This window comes from Leptonychotes weddellii, chromosome 11 (genome assembly GCF_054177405.1).
Source record: "Leptonychotes weddellii isolate Sample4059 chromosome 11, ASM5417740v2, whole genome shotgun sequence".
In the NCBI taxonomy this organism is placed as follows: Eukaryota; Metazoa; Chordata; class Mammalia; order Carnivora; family Phocidae; genus Leptonychotes; species Leptonychotes weddellii.
Window position 1 is genome coordinate 79,024,090 of NC_138379.1, and position 12,982 is coordinate 79,037,071.

General features: G+C 42.2%; 1 protein-coding gene across 5 annotated transcripts in view; it reads left to right on the forward strand.

Moving 5' to 3' along the window:
- Positions 1–12,982, forward strand: part of LOC115942733 (uncharacterized) — a 224,643-nt gene that overhangs the window by 140,296 nt on the left and 71,365 nt on the right. The gene's annotated exons all lie outside the window — the stretch shown is intronic.

Consider the following 12,982-nt stretch of genomic DNA (forward strand, 5'->3'; position numbering starts at 1 on the left):
TCTCTTCTTTCAGCTCCCTTAATACTTTTGATCAGAAAGCCTCATGCCTTGAGGCACCTGGGTGGCTCAGTTAAGCGTCCAACTCTTGATTTTGGCTCAGGTCATGATCTCAGGGTTGTGAGATCGGGCCCCGAGTCAGGCTTTGCACTCAGCACAGAGTCTGCTTGTCCCTCTCCCTCTGCTCCTCCCCCTGCTCACTCTCCCTCGCAAGCAAATAAATTAAAAAAAAAAAAAAAAAGCCAGAGGCCTGGGTGGCTCAGTCTGTTGAGCGTCTGACTCTTGATTTCGACTCAGGTCATGATCTCAGGGTCCTGGGATTGAGTCCTGCATCACGCTCTGCATTCAGCGTGGAGTCTGCTTGTCTCTCTCCCGCTGTTCTTCCCCTGGCTCAAGAACTCTCTCTCTAAAATAAATTTTAAAAATCTTAAAAAAAAAAAAAAAACCCTCATGCCCTTTGACCTAAACAGGTAGTTCTGTGCATCTGCAGAACGTGTAGCCGGGTTGGTGTTAGGTCTGCCCTAGCCAAGAGCTATCTGAGAGACTGGACATTGGCAACTGGGATGTTTAGCTCTGTTACTAAAAGTGATATAGTAGATGAGTCAAAGCACCAGTTTTGGGGTCAGACTTCCTGGGTTTAAATCCAACTTCCAACCTTTATCAGCTGTGTGACATTGGATGAGTCACTTAAACTTCCTCAGACTCATTTTTCTTATCTGTCAAATAGGGACATTCGTTACTACCGCATGGGATTAGTGTGAGGCTAAACTGACCACATCCAAGCAAGGCTCTAAGCACAGCACCCAGCACACAGTGAGCCCTCTGTAAATGGTAGCTTAGTACCATGTTGTGGTTCCAAAGGTGGCCACCACCGGGTTATTCTTTCCTAAGGTTCATTCAAGTTGATTTGTCTCATGAAATTACACATATGGCCCAGTCAGGACTGGAGATAGTTGGTAGTCCTAAGAGGAGGCTTATGGGGCAGACAGAACTTACACTAGTATTTGCTCTGCTTTTAAGAGGTATGATATTTATAACTTCTGTCTCTCTTTCTCTTCAAAACACAAATGGCGATGTTGCTCCTCTTGAATAATGTGGGAAATTCATAAAGGGCCCAGTTCACTGGTACCCACAGCATCTCAACCTAGGTCCATTTGGGATGGTAGCACACAAAAAAGGCAAAAGATGACCTTGGTTTTCTTACCGTTCCAGGTGAGAGTAGGATATAGAGGAAACGGCAGGGATGTGCCTAGTTGTGAATGTGCTCTCACTGGAATACAGAAGACTGAGTCCTGAATCTCTGCCAGTTGGCTGGGTAAACTGAGCAACGCACTTTGCTGTTCTGTGCCTCAGTTTCCCCAATTACAAATGATAATTATAACACCCACAGAATGACCAATTTGTACCCTATTTGCTGGGGCTTTCCCATGGCGAGTGCCATGTCCTGGGAAACTCTTCAGTCCCACGAAAACTGGGATGGTTAATGCCCTAAATATTTGCCTTTCAGCTCATCACATTCACCATAAAAACAGTGGATATAAAGGTACTTTGACATTTCATGAACAGAAGAGTATAATCAAATCAATTCTGAATATCTGGGGTCCTGAAATAGTGCTTTGGGTTATTGAAAGAAAAACATGGCAATAATATAGTATATCATTTCTCAAGTAAGAATATCACATTTTCATTCTTGGTACATCATCTTTTTTTTTTTTTAAGATTTTATTTATTTATTTGAGAGAGAGAGAATGAGAGACAGAGAGCATGAGAGGGAGGAGGGTCAGAGGGAGAAGCAGACTCCCTGCCGAGCAGGGAGCCCGATGCGGGACTCGATCCCGGGACTCCAGGATCATGACCTGAGCCGAAGGCAGTCGTTTAACCAACTGAGCCACCCAGGTGCCCCCTTGGTACATCATCTTATAAACTGCTTAGATATATGTAATGTGACTGGCAAAGTCCATTAATGGATATACCATGCTTTACATCACTCTTGTATGTTTAAACCCATGTAAGTGAAGGCACACAAGCATACTAAGTGAAGACAAGTACTTTCAGGTCGTGACAGAGATAATTTGCATTGGAAAGACCTCAGTTGAAACATTTTTACTTGCCGAAAAGTTCTGTTTTGCACCCAAGGCATATTTTTGAAATACATTGATTAGTGATTTGTCTTAGAAAACTTCAAAGGAAAACAAAATAGTCTGGGGAAAATGACATAACTGACCATCTACCTAATATATGCGAAATAAGTACACACCAAAGGATAACACTCCATTGCTAGGAATTAACCTGGGGCGGCATCCATGTTCAATAGATGTGAAAAAATACTACCCAACGTGCACATAGGGGAATTAGAGCAATTTCCAAAAAAATGATTCATTTAGTTTTCTTTCATATTATATAGATTGCACTTGAGTGGAACTTCAAAATGTACAAGCATGCATTTGCTTGAAAATTCAATTTTTTTCATTGACTTTTATGTTTTACCTAGAGGCATCCAATCAGAATTCAAGCCACTGTAAGATCTAGAAATGCCAAAGTGAGGCTTCTTGTAGACATGCGTAACAAGATAAATAATGCATAAATAGTACGTATTAGTAAAGGCATAAAAACAAGTAAGTCTGGTCCAACTCATTTGCTTCTATTAAAAAAAAGAAGCGGGGGCGCCTGGGTGGCTCAGTTGGTTGAGCGACTGCCTTCAGCTCAGGTCATGATCCTGGAGTCCCGGGATCGAGTCCCGCATCGGGCTCCCTGCTCGGCAGGGAGTCTGCTTCTCCCTCTGACCCTCCCCCCTCTCATGCACTTCTTCTCTCTCTCTCTCTCAAATAAATAAATAAAATCTTTAAAAAAAAAAAGCGGTATTTATTTTTAAAATTAGACTTTTAAAATATAACAACTTGTTTTCTGCTTGCCTTAAAATGGAACATGTGAGCCTCTGAGAAAAATCTCCAGATACTCAAAGACCCTGAACACATTGCTCGCTTTTTCTCTTTCCTAGAGGACCTACTGCAGCTTTGGGTGCATGGCGGACACTCAGTAAAACCTTGTTAATGTATACTGAATGTTCTGTGTATTAGTCTTAATTCAAAATAACATAATGAAACCGGAGTGAAAAGGGCATGGTCCACCATGCCACATTCAACTTCTCCCCAAGGAATGAACTACTTTACCTCTCAGACAGAAGCAAAGAACTCATTCAAAAGCAGGGCTGAAGGCTGTTGGAGTTATTGTTGTTTACATTGCCCTGGACAGAGGAGTAATTATGTTGGCTTCAAAGGCCTTTTCTTCTACCTCCTGTCATGGCATGCTAGTGCAAGAAGAAGCCTTCATTCTGCTCCTCCATTTCACAAATGGAAATGCAGAGGAGGGACCAATTTGCCCAGGGTCACAGATTCAAACCTTCCCAGATATTTCTTAGTCTGAATTTAATTTTTTCACATCTCGCCAAATAGAGCTGTAGGTAATTTTCCTGGTGCTTTTTTTAGTTTAGGAGATGCCCTGTGCCCTAGGTCCTGCCATCCCAACCCCCCTACTCCTTAAACAACTCTGCTTCCTTCTATCACTTTCAAATGGCATTTTCTTTGCCCTCCAACAACACACTTGAACCTCCCCTCCAAGGTCTTAGGCTAAAGGACTCTTCTAGACTACCCAAGTGCTATAAAAATATGAGGGCCATTCCCACACTTCTTCCTAGGCCCTCGGCCTTTGATACAGCGATGCGTAGCTCCGGGCTTGTACTGATGTCTTTCAGGCTTCGCTAATGTGAGTCAGGCCTTTGCTTTATGGTTAATTTAGCTGATGATGAGGGCAAGCTGAAACTCGTGAGGATAGGCAGAAGCTGGAGCAAACCGAGGTCATAGCTTGAAGAGAACCTCCAAGAAGACAGATGGCCTGTGGCTCCTAGAGCATCCTTCCCCTGACAGTAGTGATGCAGCCCGAAAGTAGAAAAATGACAGTCTCTTGTGAGGGGCGCATGAGGGCACAAAGATTTTTCAAAACTCAGCCCCACAGAGAGGAAATCTGGTTGATATTTATTCAGCCCCTTCCTTTTAAATCTTGATTACCCTTGGCTCAGTTGGTGCTGAAACTTACGCACGATCGACAGGTGATTCTTATGTAAGAATGGAATCTCGGGCGTGATAAATTTGGTCTTGAGACATCTCAGCACGGTTACTGCAGACAGCAGTGTCATGATCGCAGAGTTAGAGAGAGGCATCCTGCTGGGCTGGAGGCTGTCTGTGACATGGCTACTCAGTTCAGAATTGTCTGAGCCAATTCCTTGAGCCTCAAGGTCATGACCAAGGGATCCAGCCCAGCTGCAGGATTGACATTCATTCTAGCAACATTCTTCCCTCCTCCCTTGGACGCTGCTGCTGACTCATTCCTGCTCACAGGTCCAGCAAGAATCAGGTTGCAACCTGTGTTCTTTGTGAATATCTTTATAATTTGGGGTCTCTGTCTAGCATAATCAGCCTCTGTTGGGGGTGGGTTTTGTGCTTGTAAAAAATTGCTTAGACTATAGAATTTGCACAGCTTGGTTGGTTTGGCCAAGGAGACATTTCTATCCACTCCATCCCTGTCAGGTCATGCAACTTTCAGGGCACAGGCTCTTAGCCTTAGTTTTGAGGTGTCTGGAAATCTCTCAGAACGGCATATGCATGCAAAAACTGTAAACATATATATCCCCGTTTCTAGAGAAGTCTGAGATCCATCCAACAAGTTGTAAGAGTCACTACTGCAGGTGAAGGAAATGTTCTGAAGCATCGTTTGTTCTCTTTCAACTAGATTTCCCACCTTGGATTGTAGATTGAACTTGATCAGAGGTTAGCAACATAGGATAAGCTTTGGAGTCAGACCCTTGATTCTGGCTTAGACCCTTGCTCTACATTTCCTGACTGTGTGACCTCAGACATGTCACTTCTCTGTGCTTCACATCTTTATTTAGACAATGGATAAAATATCGCCTGCCTCATGCTGTTGTGGGAAATATATATATCTTGTGATGTACCTGGCCTTTGTTTACTGTTCAATAAACAGTGGCTAGTGGTGGTAGAAGTCACATGGAACTCATATCTTAAGCATGTGGGAAACATGAATTATTTTACTAGGGATTCTCTTGGCCATTCCTATTCTCCATTCTTTTCCTTTAAAGACCACCACAAACATGACTTACTTTGAAAACTCTGGAAGAGAATGGCTTTATGTGAGGACATTTATCATCCTGGTATTGTGTGCTGCTTTTCTACTTGGGATTTGAGGCCGACAGTATCCAATCTCAGTCTCTTGTTGTAGAATCAATATTTCTTTAGTGAGTGTAAAATCATCCTAAGTGGATTTTTTTTGAGATTGTCCAAAAAAATTCTGAAGAGACAACACACCAAGAGTGAAAAAGCTATGTTTATGAAAATATCATGAAGGCTAAATGTGATGTACTAGGAAAACATACCAGCAGATTTCACTTGATACCCATGAGATCTATGTCCTGACTATATTGATAGATACTATTCAAGGGAATGTGAAAATTCCTTCTGTATGTGCATTTCTGTTGGTCTATCTCATTGGCTAATCCACAGAAGGTACTTAATATTTGTTGGATAGATGTATGTGCATTATATTTTCATTATAATGCAAATACCATATTATTTATATCATACTTATAAAGATGTTGATATTGTGCCAACAAGGAAAATGCAATCGTCCCTCATGTAATGCTTTTATGAGCATAATATTTCTGAAGCTCGGCTGACTTATAGGCCATTAGAAGAAAGTGCTTTCTACATCTGTTTTCTATGACAAAAAGGAATTTTAGAGAATATGGGGATGAGGCTTTTGAGTGAGCCTTTATAAGCTTGTGTGAGTTGCCATTTAGTTTGTTAGCCATTGAGTTTTGCAATTACACCCATTCAGATAGAACAGTACTTTTAGGAGTCCACAAGAATCTTGTGGATGTGCACCCTTCCCTCCTTCTCTCAACCTTATCACTCATAAAAGAAATACTAAGCAAAAATCACAGTGACACTGGCTTGCTGGACTTAGGGCTGAGACCAAGTAAGGGCCAGCATGTTCTGCATGAAGTCTCTAGTGCCTTTCCTCCCAGTGGGAAGACTCATCTGAGAAGTTAGGGGAAAGATAGCTGTGTGGCCAGGAGAGTTGCCTGCAGAAGCCAGCTTCTTCATGAGGATAATTGAACCTGGAGCTCTGGCATCCAGAAGCAAGTGATCATGAGGGAGAACCATAGAAATGGGGAGGTCACGGGAGAAAAAGAGAATGAAACAAAGAAATTATCCCCCAAGAGGACAGTCTTTCCTCTTTCCTTTATTGCAACTCAAAGCCCTGTATTTACCTTTGATTACTCAGAACTGTATCTCAGGTGTGTTTCCCACATCACCAGATATGCGGCTCTTCAATCATCCCTGTCTTATAAGAACATATAAGCAAACACAGGGGATTGGTTCTTTGTATTTCTGTTTGGGAATGGGAAAAAGTAATCAACGTGTATTGGGCATCTACAGGTGCCAAGTAATTTTACTTACTCTCCAACTCAACATGTTTTAGGTGGGAAAAACTAAGTATGCGCAAGTTAAGTAACTTATCCAGAGTGGCCACCTAAGTGATGAGACTGGGTTTGAAACCCTTGGCTGTCAGCCCCTGCATTTCTACATGGGCGTCCTCAAGACAGATAGGAAATCCTGAGAAACGGAACAAAGGGACATGCATGGTGATAAGAAGTATTCTGTTTGAAGATATATTTTCTTACTTTCTTGCATTCCTTTTCAGTACAGACCAACACCGAGAGACAATTATTTGTATAGCCACACATGTAAGCCCAGGTCCTCTTCCATTTTTCCTACTCAAAAACAGCAAATGTTCCGTTTCACATATATGGAGATTGGGTTTTATGACTGCACATTGGATATTAGGCAGACCAGGAAGGTCACAGGAGAAATGCCTTTCTAAGCGCCAGATCAAAGAATTGTATGTGGCCAAATACCAGAGCACATTGGTTTTCCTCTTACCCATCTTAATGTTCGAAGTAATTGCACTTGAGCTTGAATTTATTCTAAGTCAATATTATAACTCATTTCTGGGTCTCTTTTTCAAGTAGCTTTGTTTAGTGTTTAAGTGTGCTTCTATCTGGATAATTTCTCAAATGCCTTTCTTCCTCATCCTCTATCACTGCCGCTCTTCCCTACTAAGATTGAATCCCTGGTACAAAATCATATATTGAAGACCAGGGGCACGTCAATAGCCATCTCCGTGAAAACCAAGAGAAACAAAAGCTTACCACTTCCCAGTATTTGTTAAAACATACTGAAGCAGCTCGTGGGTTGGTGTCAAGGTCAAGGAGGTCAGCCCACACTTGAGCTCAGGCATTTGAGTTTGTCCAGTGAGTCAGTCAAATGGGAATGTTGAGGTTTCTTGGCTGGATGTGTGTCGATATTACTGTGCATAAAACATGTCTATTTGCTATACCAGCTTTTGCCATCACAGTAAACCATCAGCTTCAAGGGTGACTGATGTCCTTAGTACACTTATCTTTACAAGAAGTTCCTTGCTTGCAGGGGCAGATAAATTTTGTTGGATATTTTTTCATCTTCTCTTTCCTTTCCTTGTCACTCCCCGATTGTTTCCTTTGTGCCTCCTCCGCACCCTGCAAGAGGTAATACACTCTCTCCTTGCTGACTGCCAATCACTGAACACGTGCAATTATTTCTGCATTATCTGTCTTCCCCACTAGAGTAAGACAGTCCATGCACACCTGTTTTCATTCTTCTGTATAATCCATCCACGGGTCCCTGGTGCCATACAATGGCTGGCACAAACTAGGCCCTCAATAAATATTTGTTGAATGAATCCAAGATAGGATGAATAGAAAAGCACATTAGGTTATTTTGCCACATGTTTGGCTTCACTGAAACATTTGGATTTTTTTTTTCTTTCGAGTATCTTTCATTCATACTGCCCCCCTGTCTTCCTCAGTCAATATTTATTGAGCATTTTTGATGTGTCGGGCACTTGAGTACATGCCAGCGTGAGTGAGACATGATCCCTACTCCCTTGGAAGGTCCAGAGTGGGTTGTACGGATCCTGTTGGTTCTGAGTCAGGCAGCCATTTTTGGTGAATCACCAGTCACCGTGGGTGGAGCCTGGAAGTGGCTGTTTGTGAGAGGATGTAGAGGAGGAGGACATTACCCTGATCTTGAGACTCTCACAGCTCATGGAGTAGTGAACGAATCCATACGTGAAATATATAAGAGATGCCTATCCTCGAAGTAGTGAGGTACATTAGAGGTATCTTGGAGAGGTAAAGCAGTGATGTTTTCCCCCAATATGAAACCTCCCTGATACTTTCATCTGGTATATAATTTATATTACACATATTTCTTCTGTACTACTGTGTACTCAACACTAAGCCAGGGCTGCGCACATGCCAATGAAGAAGAAAAGTGTGAGACTTGCTTCTAGGAAGGTGTAGGCCAAGACACGAGTGTCTGACTCATACCTGAAAATGAGAGTGAATATGAGTGAGCAGGAGTGAGAGTAAGAGAGAGGAAGGGAAGGGAGAGGATGGTAAGAAAGACAGAGACTTTCTTCTTCAGTCCCCTGCGTCTAGGTCCAAAGAATTCCAAAGATGATGGCTTTAAATTCAGGAATTTTAACTTTCTCCCTTAGACATTTTTTCAAGAAAGAGCTTGATATTGTTGAAGTGACAGAATATGAATTTAGTAGAAATATAAGAAATACCTAAATAACTCCAGTAATCTAGGTTATTGGAGAGTTAGCCTATTTTCAAGTGTCTTGTTTCATTGTGAACTAAGACTTCCAATGAATTTTCAGATTTAGCCCCTCCATCCTACTAACCATACACTATCAACATTTAAAAAAAAATTTTTTTAAATCTCTTCCCACTTTTACGATGACTAGAAGCATTAGGTCTCGGGTTCATTTAGTGCATATTTGCTTGGTACTTATTATACGCCAGGCAGCATCCCAGGCCCTAGAATTCATCACCCTCAAATCACTGACCCTGTGCTGTCATTGATAATATTGGTTTTCCTTTTATAAGATATATTTCAAAGTGCCTCTGAAAGGGTCTTCAGACTCCTTTTTTTTTTTTGACAAAAGGACTCACCACACGTGCGTGTGATTTTGTTTTAATTACTAAAAGGAATATGGAGCAGAGCTGGAACAACATAGAAACTAAAATTAAAACAACTTGAGAATTTCAAGAAGCAGGATGCTTTTGAATAGTCTTAAGCCACCACTCTTATCAGGCTACTGTGAGGAAGACAAGACAAGCTGAAAGGACAATTATCTACAATGCAATTGCAAGAAGAAGAGTGTTTTCTTTTAAATATTGACCTAATGCTTAAGGTGCCTGGGGCACAGGCTGGGCACTTTTCCATGCATTATTTCATTCTCTTCTCCCAATAACTGTGGGAAATAGATCCCATTATTCCCATTGTATAGATTAGGAAATGGGGGCTCTGAGTGACTAAGTCACCCAAATACATAAACAGGGTAGAGAACATTTCAGTACAGATCCATTGACTTCAAAGACCTTGCCTTAGGTAGAAATCTCAGAGTATTCTTATTAAGACTTAGATCCATTTCTTGGTAACTCTAAGAAAGTCTTCTCTCTCTGAAGACTAAAGGAGGGGTTAATTTTGGTTTTGGATTTTGTCCTAAAAAACCTCTGGGATTTATTGGAGGTTGCTATCACTTGCCATTTTTTGGCCTGCTACACATTGAACATGCTAGAGAGTCCCTCTTCAACTCAGCCATCTGCGCTCTTGGCTTTTAAATTCCATGAAAATGACTGGACACATTCTTCTTATTCCATCCATACCCAAGGCCAGAGGGAGAGATTCTATTGGCTTTCTCTGGTAATCTTTCCTAACACTGTTTTCGCTGTCTGTTCCAAGGTCTTCATACCATCTTCCCTCTCATGTGTATGTGTGTATTTTCTGTATTATTTCTCATAATCATTACATTATGTTAATGCAATTATAACACAAATGTATTAAAATATTAAAGCCGTATATTTTAATCACTAACAACCAACACTCAGAGAATGTCCTTAACTGTTGATTTTAGTAATTAAAGAATATTATAAAGAGCAAGAGCAAATAACAAGCAGCTTCTGAATTTGAAAAATATCCAATAAATAGAGCAGAGACCGAACAGCTCAAACCAGGTTTGGATTGTCCATCTTGAGAACTTGGATTGTCCACCTTATATGGCTTACATATAGGCCTACCTAAACGCAGGGAATTGGATTAGTCACGGGCGTAGAATTTCTCAATTTAAGGAGCATTTGAGATCCAACCCTTACACCAGAGAGAAGGAACTAAACTCTGGAAAGGTTAGTGATTTGCCCAAAGTCAAGCAGGAAGGCCAAATGGGATCTAAAGCAGTGATTCTCAAACTTTTTTTTTTTTTTTAAAGATTTTATTCATTTGACAGAGAGAGAGAGAGAGACAGCGAGAGAGGGAACATGAGCAGGGGGAGTGGGGGAGGGAGAAGCAGGCGTCCCACCGAGCAGGGAGCCCGATGCGGGGCTCGATCCCACGAACCTGGGATCATGACCTGAGCCGAAGGCAGATGCTTAATGACTGAGCCACCCAGGTGCCCTTCTCAAACTTTTATCTGTAGACAAAAACCAGATTGTTCCAACACAGATTTCCTGAATCACAAACCCAGATACTCTGATTCAGATCAGGGGTGGGGCCCAGGAGTCTGCACAATTAACAAGCCTCCAGGGTCATTTGGCGGCTGGTGGTCCTGAGGCCACACTTTGAGGAACACTAATCTGGAATCTCGGCCTCCTGACAATTTCTTCCCAAAGGGCTGCGTTGCCTCCCTACATTAGGAAACATTGCAAACAGCACAGAAGACTCTGTGATTCCCATTAACACTCTTATTTCCTGACTCAACAGTTAATTCCTGATTGCATCATTCACTGAGTAGTACTCCTTCGCTCAGCCCCCATCAAGTGCCAGATGCTGTGCCAGGAGCTAGAGATACACGGATTTGAACCCAGCTCCACTTCCAAGGAATCCAGACTTAACAAGAGGAGTAGCTACTGTGTCTTGAGCCCTTGCTTTGCACGTGCTTCTCATGCAACCATCTCTTGTCTTACCTTTAGGCAAAGCTGTACATAATAGCAGTATGGTGTGGGAGCTTTTCACATTTATAGAATCATACATGTTCTCTGCAACTTGTTCTTCACATTTAATATGTCTTGGAAGTATTTCTTTGTTCTTTCTTTGTACACGTCTAGTCTTCATCATGGCTAGGAGAACATTTCTCAATACTGATGGACCATCCTGCCTTTAACCACTGTCATATTGATGAGTATCCAGTTGTTTATATTTTCTCTGACTACAAACAGCCCCACGATGGATTCTGGAGTAAATATTGTTATCCTCATTTTACCTTGTCCAGTGTCTCAACGGTGGCAGAATTAGGATTCAGATGGAGGCCTGTCTATCTCAAAGACTACATAGTTACTTTCTTTTCACTATTATGCCTTTTAATAATTGCAATAGAACGGCTTCGATGCTGGATGAGGTGGGTACTACAGGATCACCAGAAACCTAGCTGCTGATGGAACCTCAGGCAGGGTCATCTGGGGAAGTGACATTTGAACAGAATCTAGAAGTCTTCTGGGCAGAGAGAAAGAAAGCCACTCTAGGAAGAGGTATAGGCATATTACAAACCCATCAGTCATACCTATTGATCACCTACTAGGGGAAACCTGTAATACACACTTGGGGAGAGGTTCATAGAAAAAAAAAAAAAGACATGCTATTTGCACACCAGGATCTAAGAGTATGATTTTGTGGGTGTGGGTGTGGGTGTGCCTACACGTGTGAAAAATACTAGAGTAATAAGCGAGTGAGAACAGTATAAATAAATACCTACCTCATTTGGCAACTTTTGCAGACAACTGAAAATGAGTAGGCCGTGGGGTCCTGTCTGCGTGGCCTGGCAAAGAAATTTGCCCTCTTACTAGTTCAGGTTCTCCTCCTGAAATGAAGAAAGTACCATCTAGGCCCTGCCTACTTGACAGGGATGTTACAAGGCTTGGTTAATTTCTGTAAATGTTTTGAGCTCCTCCAAGGTGTGTGTTCTGTAAATAGGAGGTATTAGTAGCAGCCGTCAGAGCTGAAACAAAAGTGAGTCGAGCTACAGCCATCTTCTAAGAAGGAAACACAAATGCCCATAAAACGTGAAGCCCACCCTGGTCCATCATATTGACCCTTCTTTAAAAGGCAGCCTGGATCTCATATAGGACATCACGACGGCTCAGGTCCTGATCTCAAGTGGGAAAATTCAGGAGACTGGCTGGGTTTTCCAACATTTAATTTCCCAGCTGATTACTATGATTAAGAGCCCATCTGGCACAGCCCATTTGTGAGGTATGTGTGTGCAGGGAAGTGGGACTGCAGTAAAGGCCGAGATCTAACAGGAAAAAAAAAGAAAGAAAGAAAAAAGAAAATGCACAGTGGTGCCAGTGGCATTTTGGAGCTCTCTGCTAAGATGTTTAAGTAGGAATTTCATTGCATTAGCATTAGTGAGGCCGGCAGGACATATGCTGTAAGAAAGGCAGTTAGGGAGCGAGTGTTTCTCTTTCTCGGGGCTTTTATGTTAGCTTAGTGGGGATTTGGTGGTGTCTTTGTCTGCCATGGGTCTGGAGGCCCTGAACGTGCTAAGAAGAAAATCCAGCTCTGGGTTTCAGTGGCAACATACCAACATCTATACACGCAAGCTCATGGCCACTAAGTAGGTAGTGTGGCTAGGGAGACAAACACTTAGACTCCCGTACGGGGATGGCAGTGATCCTTTAGGACAAGGGGTACCCTAGAGCCCATGCTCCCTTGCTCCTAGACCTCAAAAGACAGCTCTGGGCAGGGGGTGGAGAAAGACATATGCTAGCTCTCCCGTCTTCATGGCCCCTTCAGCGTAACTGCACTTCAAA